This window comes from Cinclus cinclus, chromosome 10 (genome assembly GCF_963662255.1).
Source record: "Cinclus cinclus chromosome 10, bCinCin1.1, whole genome shotgun sequence".
Taxonomy (NCBI): domain Eukaryota; kingdom Metazoa; phylum Chordata; class Aves; order Passeriformes; family Cinclidae; genus Cinclus; species Cinclus cinclus.
The window spans coordinates 18,730,507-18,750,130 of NC_085055.1; positions in this window are offsets into that span (position 1 = coordinate 18,730,507).

Genomic DNA, 19,624 nt, shown 5'->3' on the forward strand with positions numbered 1-19,624 from the left:
TATCTAGCAATATTTTCCTGCAAGTATTAGCCATGAATATTTGATGCATACATATGAGCAGTTTATAAACAGAAACAAAAATGAAAATGTTTAAACAGTCCTGGATGTGCTGCTATGAAGAACCAAATTGAATCCTATCATCAAGCCAATAGTAAATTCAACAGCTAGAAGCCTACTCCTTATGAAACTGCACTCCAGCTAGTAGAGCTTGTAAGTGCATTTCTGTTCATGTGCATCATTTTACATATGCAAAATATTTTGCAGTTGTACTTTTTCAATTTAATTTCTTTTGGAAATATTTTGAAAGCTCTTTTCTTCCCCATACAAGAGGACTAGAAATTAATAGCTCAGATTTGCAATCCAGAATAAACTGCTTCAACAGAATTCTATTTTACAAAAGCATACCAGAGGCCTTTTTTCCATCCCAACGGGCAATGTCATTATCCATCCCCCTGGGCAGAGCCACAAGATAGCAAATAAAAGTATAACTGGATCAACTAACCTGACATTAGTTTAAAATTATTTGGAAGTACCTACACCTAAAGGGTAGACAGGTACACAGGACATCTTCAGAGGAGCTGATGTCCAGCTGTGAGCGGTATCAGAGGTGATCCCACCATCTTCCCACCTGCTCCTGGAAAATCTACACTGCAGTAATAAACTCAGAACAAGCCAACTGTGATTACCTCTCCCCAGCCCATTTCATGTGACAATAGCAGCCACATCTAGTTCTTCATTAAAATCTGCTTTCAGCACCTCTGTTACCTGGAGCTCCATTGCCTCTGCCCACCATTGCCTCCCTGCTGGTCACACTCAGCTCCTCTCCTGTTTCATGCAAGGACTGATCAGTCCTGGCAATTCGTTACTTGCCTATCTTGGCTCCAACTTGTAATTCTCATGTGCTTCTCCCTTCCTCCCCCCTCAAGGGGATGGAAAAATCTCTACCAATCCAGTGCAAATTACTATTTACAGATAATTCTCCACAGCTGAATTTGATGGCATTTTTATCATTAGATTATAATTAAGAACTCGAGCAAATTCTTTGAGTTTTATAACAAATCAGTCTTTACCTTCCTTTAACCATAGCCATAAAGCTAAAGAGACAAGTTTATTTATACAACTGCACAGTCCTACATTTTCTGTTCCTTTTAGCTCATGACCAATCAACGTCAGCCCCTCATTCCTCAGCAATGTAGCAGTGCCAGGAGACTCTCTCCAGTCAGTTCTGAGGGGTTTCATGAACTTTGCTGCTCTGACAACTGGCTCACATGCTCACACTTCACTGCCTGGATTTCAAGATGACTCCTGAAGTGCTGTCAGTAGACAATCCAATGCCAAAAATCATTTGTCACCAGGAGCAGGAAGGAAGCAGTGTGCAGAGGATGGCCTCACAAGAGATAAAGTGAGAGTAATCTAAAGCATTGCTCTCTACACCACTCTTCCTGAATGGAGAATTATGCGCTCCTCGAAACACAGCTACAAATAACCACAGGTTAGGAAAGGGAATGTGTCAGCCAGTGCTGATGGAGGTCTGGCAGCTCAAGAAACACCTGTGTTAAAGCCAGGAGGACTACGTGGTGTCTTTGGGGAGATCTATCCATGGTATCCTGGCAGCTGAACTTCCCAATGCCTCTACGCCATGCTGGGGGGAAGTGATTGAGAGCTTGTTTCTCAAATGTTCAGAAAGTTCAGCTAGAAGAGAAATTTATTTTATGTTGCTATTACATTGCTAGAAAGATTGAAGTTATTTTTTGTTCCCCTGCCTTTTCTTCTGGTGTTTAATTTCATTTCTGATTTCAGGTAAACAAGACTCATGCTCACAGGATGTGCACAAATGTGCCTGTGTCTGTCTTTTGGTGCATCTGTTCAAGCCTTCTATCTCCTCTCTAGGTTTTGAGCACACTATTTCATTCCAACAAAAAACAGAGGTATCAACTCTGAGGCACAAATATTCAATGAATCAGGCTTCATGAACTCTTCTGCTCTCAAAATGACTGATTTCCCTTTGGTTTGAGGTGAGTGGTAGACAGGATTTTATTTTACCTGTGCTGTTTTCACTGACCTTGTCATATCCATAAAGAAAAGATGATGCCACAGTTCTTGAGAGCAGAGAGGGGAGAAGGAAAAGAAGCTCTCAGCTCTTCATTTTATTGAAAGCTCAGATGCAGCAAAAATATCCAGAACACAGTTATATATCCGTTTGGAGAGTGGAATGATCTTGGGACACTACCAATTTATCATATGGGTTTAGACTGAGTTTCTTACAAAATCCGTGTTTATTCTACCAATCAACTAAAAATGCATGGTAGCCCCTCTAGATTCTAGGACAGAATTTTAAATCAAAGATATGCATTAGCTGACCAAGTCATTTTGGTACTCAAGAAAACCTGAGAGACAGCGACCAACAGTTCTTGTTTCACAAAGAGAATACTTAACCTGGGAAAAATAGCTATCCTGGGAAAGCTGATCACATGTAGCCATAGATTATGAGGACAGAAAAGAGCACCTGTAATAAAGTATAGACGTGTATGCATCCTTAATTCTGCAGCAACCCTCAGAAACTCAGTATGGAACACTTTTCAAAAAGAAAGCCTCTCTTGATTCTGAAACATTATTTCTGTTCAAACCATTATTTGTAAGGCAGTCCAGAGAGAGAGAGAGAGATTGGGGACCACAAAATAAACCCCGCAGTGTTTTTGCAGAACACTGAAGACGCAAAGTGCCAAATTTTCACCTGGCTCTCACAGTGAATATGAGAGACCTTGATGCTGCATTTCTAACAACTTGAAAATCACACAGAATTTCAACTTAGTCACACACAGAGGAACTCCCAAGTTTTAACACCGAGCTCTACAAATATTGTCAAATATAAGCCAATAGGCTGCCTTGTTCTATTCACTCGTAAATTTTGCATAAAATAAGTACTAAATAGCTGAGGACAAACCAATGTGCAAATTCATTGGAAAAACAACTTTCCCATAACAGAGCAGAATAGCAAAATGGAACTTAGGTTTTTACCTTGTACAGTAAACTGTTCTGTTAAACTCAACAAACTATAACTCCTCATTACCATATGCATACAAATTAAGAAAAGAAATTACAGTTTCTCACTGTTTTGAATGCAACAACTTCTCAGAGTTCATCTCAGCAGAACAAGGGAGACAATTAAACATGTAACAAATGTAAGGCTGCCCAAAACAATTACATTGCACCTCCCACTGCATTGCTTTCTGTATCTAATATTACTTTAATTGCTTTCATCCCTACTTTCTACATATATTTATAACTTCAGCATGTATTTTTGCCTTTCATATTTCATATTTCTTCATTCACACTTCGTCTAGATATTAATAGTACTTTATTTTTCAGACTCTTCCAGAATGATCTCCCTGTCCCATTCTGTCACCTCCCCTTAATAAAATTTCATTTAAAATGTTACAACCAAGGAAAACTAGAAGAGAAAAGTGAGCATTTATAGAAAAGCTGCTGAGGTTTCTTCCAACCCTAAGAATTCTGTGATTCTATTTTACAGCTTTAATACTGGATGTTATTTTATGACTCTATCACATAAACACAACTGAATATTTACTTTAATTCGGGGCAAGATTAGTTTATCAGATAATACCCACTCAAAACTGCAACAGAGTTTAAGGTAAACTTTCAACATGCAACTTGCTGCCTCAAGAGACTTATACATATCCTATAGCTCCTGGTAACTGGAAAAAAGTGCTCTATTTTTGAAGACAAAAACCAATACATTTTCAACATTAACCAGAAGCTGCGATCCACCTGTCAGTTTATGTAGGCCATTACATATGTTTGTACTGGTGCCAATGAAGCTATGCTATAATTATTCATATTAATACATTAAATGTATTTTAATGTATTTATTATTTAATCATAACAATATAAGATAGCCCCTTCCCCATAGTTTTGTTGGGTTTTTAAGATCACAGAAGTAATATTACTGACAGAAAAACTGAACAATTATTTAAAGGATGCTAAAGTTGCATCCTGGTTTTGAAGAAACTTTTAATGTCTGAACAACTTTTGCCTAAATTACAATTATTCTGGGGTTTTGTGCTTTTCTAAATTTTCCTCACAGTCTTCCAGCGACAAAGCAATTCAACTCATGCTCCTGGCTTTCATTCCCTGTGTGTCTCCAGCTCTTTTGATTTCCTCTTAGGTGAAATCCACCTTTTGGCAGAAACTCCATCCCCTTTTCTCAGCTTTAGGAACGCTTTCCACAACCAGAAAGACCACAGTGCGCAGCAGGATCCGCCAGGGCTGCGTTCATCTCCCGCTCGGGGTGTGTGGAGCCATGGAGAGTGCAGCTCTCAGTTCACACAGAGAACCCTTCCCACTGCAGACAATAACCACAGTGCCCCTTCCCAGCAGGTCAGCACGTGAAACAGTGCCACAGTGACGGGACTGCTCCACAAAGGGGTCCACGGGAGCATCTGGACGTCACCGCAGCCTGATGCGCCGACAGCCCCGGACGGCAGTGCCGGAGCCTGGCAGTGTGCTGGAGTCCCAGCTCCACACAGCAGCAGCCAGGAGGGCTGTGCCAGCCATGGGCCCCTGACAGGCAGAGATGCTGCTCCACGATGACCAGCGTGGCAGCTGGGCGAACTCGGGAGCAAAAGCCCAGCAAGTGGCACTAAATTAGATTTACTGAAGGCACGCCAGCACAAAGGTAGGGACATAGTCCTGAACGCGCTGGCTTTGGTTATCCCGTTCACTGACACGTTTCTGTAAGGTTTTCTGCAGCCCCCATAGTCAGTTGTTCTCATGCATTTCTTTAACTCACAGCACATCTGACAGCTCAAAGTCTTTTGCAGATGTTCTGCACCACGGTCAAATCAAACTTCCCTCCCGGTTTACTGCAGACACAGTGTTTTGTTCTACATGAAAGCATAACCCTTATACAATATATTGCTGATCTACAGCATATGAGTCTAAAAACATATTTCCTTTCCTGTCTGATTTTTCCCTAGGTATTATTATTGTTGTTGTTATTAGTTTATGCCAAGGAACCTTTCTCCTACCTTACAGTCTCTGCCATACAGCCTCTGTTGCTGCTCAGGAGAGTGCCCTCACATAAAGATACTGTGTGCCAGCATAGTTGCATTCTTCTCCTGAACAAACAAACAAACAAACAAAAAAAATTTAAAAAAAATAAAAACAAGAGGAAGATTTCCTCCCCTGGCATAGCTGCAGCCCCACAAGGCAGTTTGCAGCACTATTCTGACGAGTGTGAAAGCTTTCCTTCCTCAGCCAACATACAGAGATATTCCACAGCATAAACCAGCCTGCAAAGTTGGAATCTTGTTTGCAGTGAAGTTCCTCTACCTTGCTCTGAATAGTGTGATTTCCTTACAATAAACTGATATAGCTGAGTAAACCTTTAGTAAATGTTACAAATGTACCTATTATCTCTGTAAACTCCTGCTCCTCTTCTGTTTTTTCTCATTAATAATTTCTCGTGTTGTTGCTTCTCCTTACCTCTGTTCCCAAGCCCTCTTTTACAGACTGTTTTGTTATTTTACAAGACTTAGCCATCTTTCCCAAGACTCAATCCATTTTCACATGAGCTACACTAATTGGCAACAGACCTGACACATTTTTTGATTACAAGTTAAAACACTTAGAAGAAAGCTCCAAACCTTTAAAAAAAAAGAAAAGGAAAAATGCAGTAAAGAAAATGTCCTCAATTAAATACTCTTTAAATGGAATTCTCAGAGAAGCAAAAGAAGAGGGGAACCAAATTGTGAAAGACCACCCTGTTGTAGTGTTATTTAAATCCCTGGGGGTTTTATTTAAGAATCTCAGCCCTCTGGACTACAGTCTCAAAGTACTCCAAGCTTTTAAAGACATATTTGTTCTATTGCCATGTAAATAGTTTCTCTCTTCAGATAACTTCAAAGCAGTACAATATTAGTTCTGTTGATAAAGATGCTGATGTTTAAATGTTTTCACAAGTTATGATAAAATCTGTATCAAGCATGGTAAGTGTAATGTCTTTGTTCAATTGTAACTCAAAAGTTAGCAAAGGAAAAATACATGAGGAGCCATGATTTTGCAAATTTGGTATTAATATATAAATGTAACAGTACTTTGTATTGATGTAAAACCCAAATGAAGGCTGGTTCTTTCTGCAGCTGACAGCAGTATTGCTTTAGGAATGGTACCTGGATGGACCATCATTTTAATAATGCAATAACCAAATTTTCCAAAATTATCAAAATTTTGTGTTATGTTCTAATACAAAGTAAAACCAGCTAAAGGAAAAGAAAATTAAACACTTAAATTTGGAAGTTGAGTTTAGTTAACTTTCATGCTTTATTCCAATTAGCAATAAACCAGGTAGGGTTTGGTTTATATTTTTTTTATTGTTGTTGTTTGTGGGGTGCAGGGTAGGGTGCAAACAACAGAAAGCATCACTAGGAGGGGAAAAGAATGAACAGATTCACCTAAAAAAATAAAATTTTGTTCTTTATGAGTTTGATATCGGGTTTCTTTAAGCTGTAATGAGTGTGAATCCTGTCTATTGCATCATGTTCTGAGAATCCTGACCAAAGAGTTGACCCTTGTGGATATCCCAAGAGCTGGCACCACCCAGGGGCAGTTACATCCCTATACACACTGTAGGACTCTGTATGTTTGATCTAGTCTCAAATGAAGAAATTAATTCTTCAATTTAAATCTGTCTCACCTAAAGGCAGTGCTCATGTTAGCATCTCTGCAAACTTGGAGCCACTGATAGATCAGCTAAATGGCCGGCCAGTTTATTTAAATATTTTCCCAATATTCCAGACTGCCAGAGGAGGGAAGTAGCCAGAGGCAATACCACAGACAAGGACTGAAGCAATATTGGCTTTGTTGCACGCGTCAGTCTGACTTTTCTTACAAAGGCAGTGAAGTACAAACGCTCCCTTTTAACAAGCCAATGTCCAAGGTGAGGCCTTTGCAAAGGAGCCCTGAGCACCTGCAGCTGGCCAGGAGCTGTTTGGTAGCAGCTCTGCCACCACAGGAGTTTGGGCAGCGCCAAGGAAGGAGAGGAGGCAATCGCAACAAACTCTCCAGACCTTGCAGCAAAGAACTGTTCCCTGAACTGCACCCAGGGAAGGTTTAGATATTCCTAAAAAGAAAAGCAAGGAGAATCCACAGCACCACATGCTAAGAAACTGTAAGACTTCTCCTGGAAGAGAATTTACTGCCTGGATGACCTGTAACAATGCAGATATTTTAAAACATGACAAAAATATATACTTTTTTTTCACCTTGCAAGTTGGAAGATACCACACATGCATAAAGATGAGAAACATGTTCTAATATTAAAAAGTAAATTATGTGAACAAAGAAATCAAATTACATGAGCAAATACATTGAAATGAGCAGAAGATGACTCAGTTAACACCTCTCCTTCCTTCTCTTTTAACTGCCCCAATCCCTCACACCTGTCCTCAGTACTGCAGGAAAAAATAGCATCAGTTTAAACAATACTCAAAGTAACCTCTCAGCAAGATTTTCTGAAATAATGCAGAAATAAATATATTAGAGACATTTTGTCAGACTTCAGAAACAAATTTACTATAAATGAGTAATAAGGATAAATAGGCAACAAATCAGTTTCTGCACTGGGAAAGGTGTGATATTCTGGTAGTTTCTCCATTAGGATTGGTGTATATTTTCATTAATTCTACCTAGAAATTACAGGGCAGGTTTTTCAACAATACAATGAAATTTATTGAAAAAATAGATAGTTATCTGGTAATTAATTAACATTCTTTAATGCACAGCTTTCTACTCTAACTTAAACCTGAATATATTCCTCCACATCTCAGGAAATAGAGGAACACGAGTTGGACAGATATATAGATCTGTAGTAGTTAGGAAGTAGCTATTTAATCTGCTCTCTCTGGTAACCAGTGACGGGACCTGAGCAAACGGCACAAAGCTGTGTCAGAAGAGATTCTGGCTGGATATCAGGAAAATATTTTTAACCCAGAGGGTGGTTGGGCACTGGAACAGGGTCCCCCAGGGCAGTGGTCACAGCACCAACCTGATTTTTGATTCTTGAGTCCAAGAATTATTTGGACAATGCCCTCAGACACATGGTGTGACTCTTGGGGATGGTCTTGTGCAGGGCCAGGAGCTGGATTTTGATGATTCCTGGGGTCCCTTCCAACTGAGCATATTGTTTGATTCTGTTTCCCACAGCAGTAAAGTAGAAATCAACAAAGGGGTAACAGAGAAGCCAGATCACTGTTCAAATGTGCATTCTTTGTGCAGTATTATTCTCACTCTCAAGCTAAACGTGTATTCCCATAGAGAGTGAGGGATGTAACAATAGAGGCACTGTGATTTCTGTGATGAGGAGCCTGCCTGCTGAGCAAGGAGCAGATATTTGTGTGTTTGAGGGAACACATTCCCGTTCACACCTCTGGCAGAGACAGCTTTGCCACAGATCCAGTTCTCCAGGAACTAGGTTTGATGGAGTACTTTCAGTTTTCTTTTGATAATCTGCCCCCTTGACAATAGAATGGGGGCATGGAGAGAGGAGAATGGCATTATTATAATTAATATTATTCATTATTTCTGTCTCCATCATACTTGGAGACCCTTCAGAAAACAGCTCGTACCTCGCTCAGAGGCGCAAACAAAAGGATTTAAATTCAAGAACAATTCGTACATCTTTTTCTGTGTAGTGTAAAATCTCTTTCTTTTCCATCATTTTAATACACCCTTCATTTCTTCCATCAAGCACGACCCTAAGAGGCAGGTGCTTAGACATGCTCAGCACACAGGTATCCTGTGGCTGACATCATGCACTCCTAGCAGGTCTCTGCACCATCATGTCCAGCTGGTCCCAGAACACATCATGGCACAAAAGCTGACAATACTGAGGAGCAACTAAGAAAAAAAAAAAAAACAACAACTTAAAAAACCTTCTATAAATTCTGTGGAAAAGTAGTGGAGTAGAAATGTCACAAATTCTTGGAAAAAAAAATTTAGAAATCTTCCATTTGTTTTTGAATCGTACTTATTTAGGTAAGAAAGTGCCAAATCAGCATTTGAGCACTAATACAGAGATGCTTCCCTATATATACATATAAAAATATATACATACAACCAGGACAAGTCACATCTCATAAATGCTGCTGAGTGTCAATAAGAACTCTGCCATTTGAATGCAATTCTAAACTTCCTAAATCTGCAAAACTAAACCAGTAACCTCAAGAGACAGTCTGGTTTGGGGACATTGCCAGCCCAGCAGAAATCATGCAATCCTGTGTCACTAGCCAGTTCTACAGTGGTCTGGTTCAGGGTTACTGATGCTTTCCCCCTGTTCCTATATCACTGGAGATGTAGAAGTGCAAAAATGGGAACAAAAAACTAAAGGGCAGGGAAACCGAACACTTTTTTTTTTAATGTGAGATTTTGATTCATATCAGGTTTGAACTGGGGCATGAGGGACTGGGTATGATGTTATTTAATCCGAGCCACTGAATTTTATTTTATGTAGGGATGAAAGAAATGCTTGAAATAAATTATCAATATGTTTTCCTTTTTATACCTGCTCAGATTGTTAATCAGGAACTATATAATGAGGATTTTCTAGCTCTTGTTTTAGTGAAAACTTAGGAGTACTTTTCCTTAACAAATTTGGAAGTGAGATATTATAGAGGACTTGGGTTTGTTCATATTGAAGTTAGTTGAACAATTCATAGCAATTTCTACTGAGATTATTATTCCTGTGTTGGACACCCACAGAAGACTATCACTCATACATGAATTTTAAACACTGATTTTTATCAACATTCCATTCAATTAAGTGGTATATTCACTGGTTTCTGCTTTTTAAAATCTCCATTTATAGTTCTGCAACAGAGCCAAGGAGAATTCTGGGGTTTTGTTATAATTATACCAGATGGTTGATGTAAACCTGGAGATATCATCTCATTTGCCAAAAAATTCTTGAAGAGTTTTCCATATAGCTATCAGGCAAATGGTACTAATCCTTCCAGTGCTCTTTGTGTGTGTCAGACAGCATCCAAACAGTAGCTCAAGGAATGCGCCAATTTACTCCAGAAGCAAAGAGGATCCCTGATGACACAGGATCCTGAACCAGGCAGGACAAAAGAGAAAGAGTGACCTCTCCTGGCACCGTGGAAAACCTAAAGCTGTTTCCTTTCAGAAACCAGAGGGGCTGGAAGGGCTGGAAGCTAGTTAGATTTGAGCAAGTAAATTTTTTTTTTTTCCCACATGTAAACATTGCTCATCTCACAGGGAAATTCAAATCTTCACCTGAGTTTAGGAGTTCCATAACAATGAGCAGGCAATGAGATGACAGTATGGTAAAGTTTAATGAGGATAATTATTAATAAAAACCAGCTAACATGCCCTGAAAAAGCTTTCTGTTGGGCTTTGTATGATTATTTGGCCTAATTATTTTTGATGTTTTGCCCATCAAATAACGAATGTGCAGCTTGTGAAATGTCAGATATAATTAGAACAAATAAAGCTGTAGCATGAACATCAAAAAGCCTCCAATACCTATTAGCAAAAATTCTCCTTAGGAGCCATTTACACAGCAGCAGCATTTCACAGGTAGGAGAGTTGGCACAGAGGCAACAGATTTTGAAGTCAAACAAAAGTTCTTGAGAGATTACAGACAAGTAATAGTGCTCTGTGCTTTGTTGATGGTGTCCATTTATGGATCTTAGAAAAGTGCCTTAATTTCACTGGGATTCAGTGATAAAACAGGGCCATACGAATAAGAGGGTTTTTTTATTTCCCTTATCATCTCCCATAGAGTAACGTAAGTAGCATCTCTGCTAAGCTAAACAATGATTTCCTGAATCACTGCTGGAGTCAGTTAAAGGTATAGAACACACATAAGCAATACAGGATACTGAACTCACTGCTTCAGTCAGCCTTGCACCGTTTTCTGCATTGCTGTGGGGTTACTGCTCTGAGGCTCACAGGCTGCTCAGAGGACTCCCCTTCTTTCCTCTCTTCAGAAATGTTCAAGGCAGCATCCCTTTCCAGCCAAGCAGAAATTGTTCACTCCTTTGCCTCCCCACCTGACCAGCACTGCTTTTTATTAACTGATTTCCCCACCTGTGCTCCTGACATGCAAGCAGTATTTGTCTGGAAGAGCACAAAAAGGCCAGTTTAAAGAAATAAGCATTGCTGTCACGTAACTCTGGTTTTAACCTGCAATGGGGACATCTGGGAATTTAGATCAAACAAAATATCCAAGATCTTTTTTATCTAGTCAAACTCAAGTATGGAGATATGTGAAAATCACCATGATGTCAAAAATCCTGGAGTTATTTAAGAAAATAAAATACCTGAGGTTCAGCCACAGAATTCTCCACTGAATACCAGGCTCTGAGATCTAGACAAGAACATAAAAGTGAGAACTTAACAATGGAAGAAGCTGTGCAGCTTGTATTTGAGTCCTTCCCTTCACCAATCCCAGTGCTTACAGATAGATTTTTAATTCAGTTCAAGAAACACCTTTTTCTTCCTTCTGCCAATACCAGGCAAATATACATGCACATATATTATTATGGTAACTCAACTTTTGAGGAAGCTGTGGCTACAGTTCAACCTCCACAATTCCAACTAGCCTCTTATCCATCCTGTTTTGTTCTACAGGAAATACTTTCATGCTTCTTCCTTTGAGACTTGCATATTTCTACAATGATCCCTCAGTATTCAGGCGAAAATTCTCTTACCCTGTTCAGCTTGGTCAGCAGGTTCAGAACTCTGTTTTCTTGTACCTCCTGTTGGTGACCACCCTGTAGCACCCACTTTGCACTGATGTGCAGAATTTCTGAGGTGCAGAAATTCAGCTCCTGCCAAGAGTCTAACTAATAAAATTACAAAGTCATTCAGGACAATATCTTTTGACTTTTCAAGGACACTGGAAAAAACTAGAACTGTTCTGGCTAGATGGGAAGTCAAAGATATTGCCAAGAGAAGTGAGAAATCAGACTGCTTGAAACACTAATGGATGCACTCTATTCCTGCCATTATGGATAGGAATCTTGCAGTCAGAATTATATCTAGGACCAGTGACCCTGATTCTTAACAGAAATTTGGAAGAGGGGCCAAGAGGAAACAATGAAAAGGGGTCTGAAGATGGAACTTTTCCATTAGAGAAAAATACTTAACACTTGTCACTAACAAAATATTATGAAACAAAATGCCAGAAATATTTACAACATTTTCCTGTCACATCATAAAACATAGAGTAAATCACTAAGATTCTGAAGCCTTCTGCCTGCAACTGTATCCTGAACAACCTACAATATTTTATCGTATTCTCCAGTGCTGCTAGAAATCAAAAATTAATATAGCATCCAACCTAAACAAGATGCAACAATCTGCCTTCATTCAAAAATTATTTTGAAAATTATAGAAACCAGCCATAGATGACAAGAGGTACAGATTGATATTGCTGCCATCAGCAAGAGATACAGATAAACCACAAGAAAGAAAATAAACTGTATTAAAAGCAATCAATCAAATGTAAAATCAAATAAAGCAAGCATATTACTCTCATGCTGCCAAATACAGCCCGTCAAGCACAGAAAGTTCTAACGCAGGGGTCTGTCCTGAAACCAGCTGTGATTCCTATGACTCTGAGACCCAGGAGGGATGGGGGAAGATCATCCCTATCATTTGCAGTTGCCAGAACAAGTATTAAGCCAAGAGAAATGAAGAATGTCCAATAACCAGGGCTTATCCAATTTTCCTGTTTCTGGAATTTGCAGATAGTAATCTGGTGACATTCTGTTCAGATTTATTTCTTCTCTGTAACTAAAGGGAGCTTCTTAAAGTAGCAATAACTGTTTGGCATTTGTTTGCAATGACAATTCAGTCTTCTGCATCTCCTTAGTTACATAAAATCAACATAACAATATAAAATAAGGTCATATTCCTACTTTATCCTTGCCATTCTCTACAGAGTATTTGGAAATAAGCATTCAGGGTTAAAGTCAACAGCTATTTACCAATTGTGTAATTTCATAGGAGAAAGATTTCTCTTTAGCTCAAAATAAATGCTTCTCCAAAAAAAAAAGTTATTCAATTAAAATAATTATATAATTAAATCCAATTAAATTCAATTTAGAAGTCACTACAGGGAACGATCTGAATGAGCCAATCCACCTTACAGAATATACTACATTTTAAGTCCATGTCAAAGAGAAGCAGCTGCTTCCCCAAAATAGTTAAAATCATGCTCTGGCACTTTTGCCTCTTCCAAATGTTTCTGTGATTTTTCTTCTGCTTTTGATCTGAATGATGGAATATTTTTCAGTGAAGTTGTTGTAGTAAATTTCAGCCTTCCCTTGTTTGTCTTTAAAATGTGCAATCTTTAAAACGCACACACTTTCCAATCAGATCTTTCAAATAATGCTAATTTATTTGTTTCTTTGTGGGATATTTTTTGATCCCAGCAAGGAATAAAATAGGCAACAGATTTTTAGTATGCTTTATCAAAGCAGGAACGAAAGAGCTAGAGAATTAGCTGTGATATATCATAATTCTTTTCTGAGATAATTACAAAAAATTTCCAGGCATCCAGGTAATTTCAGGTTCCCTAAATGCATGCAGATGGTTGTCTTTGAGCTACTGCACTTTGAATTTCAAGGAAAACAGCCTCTGTTTGCCCCCAGCTGCTGCTCTCTCCCAATATGTACAAGATACCAAATTTAAGATGCCTCTTTCTTTTATAAAATGACACAGACGGTCCAATCCAGCCAAATTCTGTACTTAACGGCCTCTTAAAATATTCAGTGTTTTGCATAAATTGATCAGGTGTATGTGAGTTGATTTCTCTCTGGCAATTTGAAAACTGTACAGCAATGAGGAACTTTTCATAAAGCAGCCAAGAAAAGACCATTTTATCACCAGCCATATCAGTCCCTGCAGCAACTGAGAGCAAAGAAAAGCAGATTCCCATCCCATCTTTAGGCTGGGTTACGAATGAGTAACACTTTCCTAAAAACAAGAGCCCTTCAGGATTTGGAGGGCACCCTTCATCCTCTGCAGATGGGAACGCAATTACCATTACTTGAATGAGCATCACCAGAAACGTGGAGGGCAGAGCTCGGCTGCTGTGCCAGCACGGGCCTAACAAGGATATTCAGAGGTGTGAAAATTCCCCAGTCTGGGGGAACTATTCAGGGTTCTGGTCCTGATGCTGGAGGGACATTTCCAGAGATGGGTTAAATTTAGAAGCCAGCAGCCCTCAGAGATGAGGGATCACCTAATTCAGTAAGAAACTCTCCTCCACTGCAGCGCTTCACAGCATTTTGCTAAGAATGCAAAGTGGTTCTGCAGACCACATGAGGACTTCTGACCACTGCAGCTGCTGAGAAGAGCAGGACCACGATGAAATTTCATCAGCCAAGGCAACTGGGTCTTCTCCCTGACTGATTTGTTCCCTGCACCTTCCACAAAACCAGAAGGGAGCTACCAAGATTCAGAATACACTCACTCTCAAAGCATTAATTAATTTATTTTGTTCATGCACCACCCTGTGTATGAATACATTTTCTGTGAGAAAAAGGTTACAATCCATCTTTTCTTTGTTTGCTGTAGCAGCAGGATATCATGGACCAAGCAGAGAAACTCCAGCCTCTGTGGAATTGTCTGGACTGCCAGACCACGCTCTCTCAATTCAGATGGAAAAACCCATTTCTAGTGTGTGCTGCATTCTGTGCCTTCCCCCAGTGCTAACTTACTCCAGCCCCTGGAAAGGGCAGATCTCATCCTGCTGCACTCCATACCTTATCTTCTCATCCCTCAGGCAAGAATGTCAATTTTTGGTGGGTGGTAAGTGGCTAAATTCATTAGTGGTTACAAAATATGTTGCGATCCTCAGCTGGAAAGATCTGTGTAACTGAAAAATAATGTATTCTTTGCTTTGGCAATAGCACTCCTATTTTGAATCTGGCAGTGAATAATTGGCAATTGCTTGGCCAAAGATAGACAGCCAAAAATAATAGTCACAAATGCCAAAAGAAAACCAGAGGAAAAAAAAAAACCTGATTATTTAATCACAGAAACTATTTTATATAATGAATAAAATATTTAAATACAATATATAATGGAAAATATACAGATTTGAAGGCATCTATGATATGAGTTTCAGCCATAATGGAATAGGAATTACAAGTCTTCTACTGCATTTGTTGAGCTGCAATCATCTTTACTTTGCTGTGTTCATGCTGTGCACTTGCCCTCCAAGCAAGGTCAGGCAACTGCATAGAGAGGAGGATGCCCCTCACTTCCTCAGCTCAGGTTCTCAGCTTGGTTTAGGCAGATGAAACTTCAGTTTAACTGTCAGGCATTTATGCCTAAATCATTCATTTGTCATCTAATTTAACTTTTATGAGGAATCACTTTAAAAATTGAAATTATTCATTTGTAACTTGAATTTTTATGAAATATTAATGTGATTAACAAAAAAAAAGTTCAAAAGATAGACTGACTCAGAACTATCTGCTTAAGATTATACAGAAATCCAATCAGTTACATTCTCTGCTCAGACTGAATCTACACCACGTTGCCAATAACATCCTAAGAAAGTTTTATTTAATCAAGAATGAGTTCCACAGAGCCCCAAAGGTCACAGTTGAGAAGGATTATTTGACCTAGACTTTGTATAAAGCAGATGGCCCCGCTTTATGGCAATTAGTAAGCAGGAACTGTGGTATCTGGTTATATCTTCTGATTCTCTGTTTATATGAAGTTATGTGAAACTGGAACCTCTTTGAAAGTCAAGCTGTGTGGAAACCATTTAAGACTATTTCATTTCTAATTATAGGCTTGATAAAGCCATTTTCATGCAAGAGTAGGATCAATGCAGAGACTGTCAAACTCGTGAACATCCACCCATTGGTAAGTGCTCTGACTCTTTCAAAGGCCATCACAAAGATAACCTTGACATGGGGGACAGGAATCTCACTTTAAAGAAAATGTAAGCACTATCTGCAAAGTTTAAGTCAATCTTTCCCTGCAGCTTCAGAGTGGCGACAAACTTACATATTTATTAGCAAAAGCAGAGTTTGAAAACATTGATTTTTTTACTCCCTTTCATTTCCCATTCACCCACAAACACATACATTTCCCATTGCCTAAAACAGGAAACTGAATTGAACTCTCACTGGGTTCCCACAAAAGATGCAAGTTGGGCTGGTTTGCGAGCTCAGTCACAAACAGAAATGGGAATTTTTCTTCCCCTGAAGAATGCCACTGTTGTCTGCAGTGGGAAGTCTTCCTTGTAATAAGAAAATAAATTAAAAGAAACAAAATCTATGCTTTCATACACAAATCTTAGTTTTCCCCTCCAGAAGAAAAAAAAACAAAAAACAAAAAAGTGTTAACTGCAATTTAGTGAGAGTTATGTATGAAGTAAGTGGGAGGCCTTGCAAATTAAAATTGCCTTTGCACACAGGTATAGGACATGCTTTACATAGAATTCAGATATTTTCAAGCAGTTACATTTCAAAATCTAAAGAGACAAATATTTTTCAAATCAACCATTTATTTTAAATGTGTTCTTGTACCATTGTGTGCTTTAGAATTGATTGCAGAAAAGAAGGCGAAATACAGACAATAAATTGACTTTTACAAAAATCACATACACATCTAAAAGAGAACACAAAACACCAGTTTTAAATGTGAAAATGTTAGGGGGGGAAAGGAGCTGCAAAACTACTATTGTCATACAGGAAATCAATTTGATTATTTTTTCTCAGTGGTATCTGAAATAATTTTAAGAAAACACTTTAAAAATTCAACCCTGAAAGTGTTTCCACTGGACTAGGACTGTCCAGTGTGGTAAGGAGTTTGCACAACCCTAGACAAATTAGTCTTCTCATTTAAGGATGGAGATGTGCCCAAAAGAAAATGTGAGTGGCCCAGAAATGTTTTTACCACTGGTGCAGTAGAACTGCTGACATCTCTTTGACAATTGATGAGACTGGTTTAGCTTATTTTAGATTAAATTTAGATTAATTTTAGATTAAATTTAGATTAAATTTAGATTAAATTTAGATTAAATTTTAGATTAAAAACACCCTGACAAACATGATTTTACAAAACACTGGAGATCATCATTCATGTTGCCTCTTGAGGCTAGTTTCTGCTATCTTCACAGACGTGCAGAAATATTTTCCTGCTCATGGAGTTTCACCCATTTTGCTGAATTTGATTCCGAGTTTACTGGAAGATCAATGGAAAATTCCTCTGCAAAAGCAAGGGGTTTTCTAGCAGGTCCTATAAGACAAGTGCAGCACCAAGGAAGCCCTTTGAACACCATCAGGGAATGTTAAGTACAGATGTCATTAGGATGCACAGATGAAATGTAAGTATCCTGAATAGATGGTTTAATGATGCAGTGGGAGAAAGGTACCAACAATAAATGATGAGCAAAAGAGGCTCCGACACAATTTGTGGTATACATAGAATGTAAACACTTTTACAGTGTAATCAATAAAATGTATTCCTAACACACATTAAAGGCAGCAGACAGCTTTGAACAGTGTTGATAGAATAAAGAAACAGAAATGCAGTAACTCCCATCACAATCCATAGTAAGACTAAAATGGATGGTGCTGATAAGCAATTTCACCTAAATTTCTTGCAAAGTATATCAAAGTTCCAAACTAAACCTAAAAATTACATCTGATCTTCCTGTATTTCCATGTTCTTATATCCACAATGTCACAGAAGACTTGGGCACAGACACAACTGAAATTGGTCACGTCTCCCTGGTTGAATGTTACCATCCACAACCGAGTCATACCAGTAAGGCAAGTGGGCTCTTAACCCAAAATCTTTACAAAGAAAAACAACTTTTAAGAGCGTGATCTTAAGTCTCATGATCATTAAATCTACCATTGCCTATTTCACAACTGGATGTTGGTTTAAAGCACATGGGAAGAGGAATTATTTGGACTAACCTGTTGGTATCGCTTTGTTAAAACACAATAACAAACACTTCTCACCTTCTGACTGAAAGTGGAGTCAAAATGAATCTTGCTTTGTCTTCTTTCAAATGAGTTAATCTCATTCATAATTAGTTAGATGATTGATTTCACCATTTGTTTCTCATATGCAACTCTCTCCTTCAGAGCTGTTCCTCCTGTATTAGCACATCACTTTCTGCTGGTTTAAGTAGTTTCTTCAATTACTGTGAACAGGAGGAATGGTGACAGTTCCTCTGCACATAGCAATGGAAGCGCAAAGATAATTATCCTCTCTATTGCAATATTCCCAACAATCAGAAAACAGAATCCATGTTAAATAGAGCACAAAAACATAGTCCAATCTAAGTGTGGAACTAGGCAGTGAGCAAAAATTAAGTTTTGAGATGAGAGAAAAAGAGAAAGGAGGATATAATGCCTGGTTGGTTTAGAACGAAGGTGGCTGCAATACACTCCTGATGTGAGGTTTAAACATCTGCAGTTTTAAACCTCTGCATTCAGACTTACACACACACACTCTGTCTCTTCTCTGCTGTTTTTGAGCTCTTTAAAGAAAGATTTTGTCAGATTTTGAAAAGTACCTGAAGACAGAAACTGCTTTTGTAAGACCGATATGGGAATTGGCTCTCTCTAAGTGCACATCCAGTCCTACCTGGAGGTGCTTAAAGAAGTTCAAATGTTTATGATCTGTGCCTTCTAGAACATGCAGAATGCACACTCCTAGAACATGCAGACTCCACAACTGCAGTTTGCCAGCAGCTGAACACATGGTGGCCCTTTCTTGCTCCCGGAGCACTCCCACTGCAGTCCTGGTGCACCAAGTCAGCAATGCCACGGGTATGAAAACAATACCCAGCTGTTTAGGGGCTTACAGGCTCAGGGACAAATCTGGAAAGAGACTAAACAACTTTGATAAGGGATTTTGGAAAAGGGATGTTAGAAAATGTTTCAAGTGAAAATTGCAATCAGAATGCAGCTCTGAGCTGAATACTTCCCTTCTCCCAATATTGCCTTGCTGGGTCTTGGAGACAAGACTTGAGGACTCCCTGGGCAGCAAGTAAATCACCAACTCACCCACTGCAACCCAGCACACAACCTGATTGTGCAATGTCCTGCTGCTGAGAGCCAGATCATCTCGAATAAAAAAGGGATAAAAATGACAACATCCTCAAAAACAGAAGGAGCAACAAAATCCAAAACACACCCAAGGTCTCCATTCTCCTTCCAAAGTTTGCTTTAAGTCTACCTCACTGAAACCAGCTAAGTATGTATCACTAAGACTTAAGGTGAGGATACAGATCAAGATGTTTAGCTGCTGAAAATAAGTGGCCAAATACAGTGAGAGTTCCATGACATACAGCAGGTCAGCACTTGCCTTTATACCTTTAATAATAAGTAAATCTGATCAATAGATCATTTATATGGAAGAAAAAAGCAACCAAAATTAAGTCTATTTCATTAATAACTTTGATTTTTTTTTTCCATTTCTAAAACAGGCAGGTGCTTTTTTTACAGGAGTCTGCTAAGAAGTGGGCTTATTCAAGCTATATTTTAGTTTTCCTTCACAGAGATTGTGCGCATGCTTTAATTATATTTCTTTGAAGAAT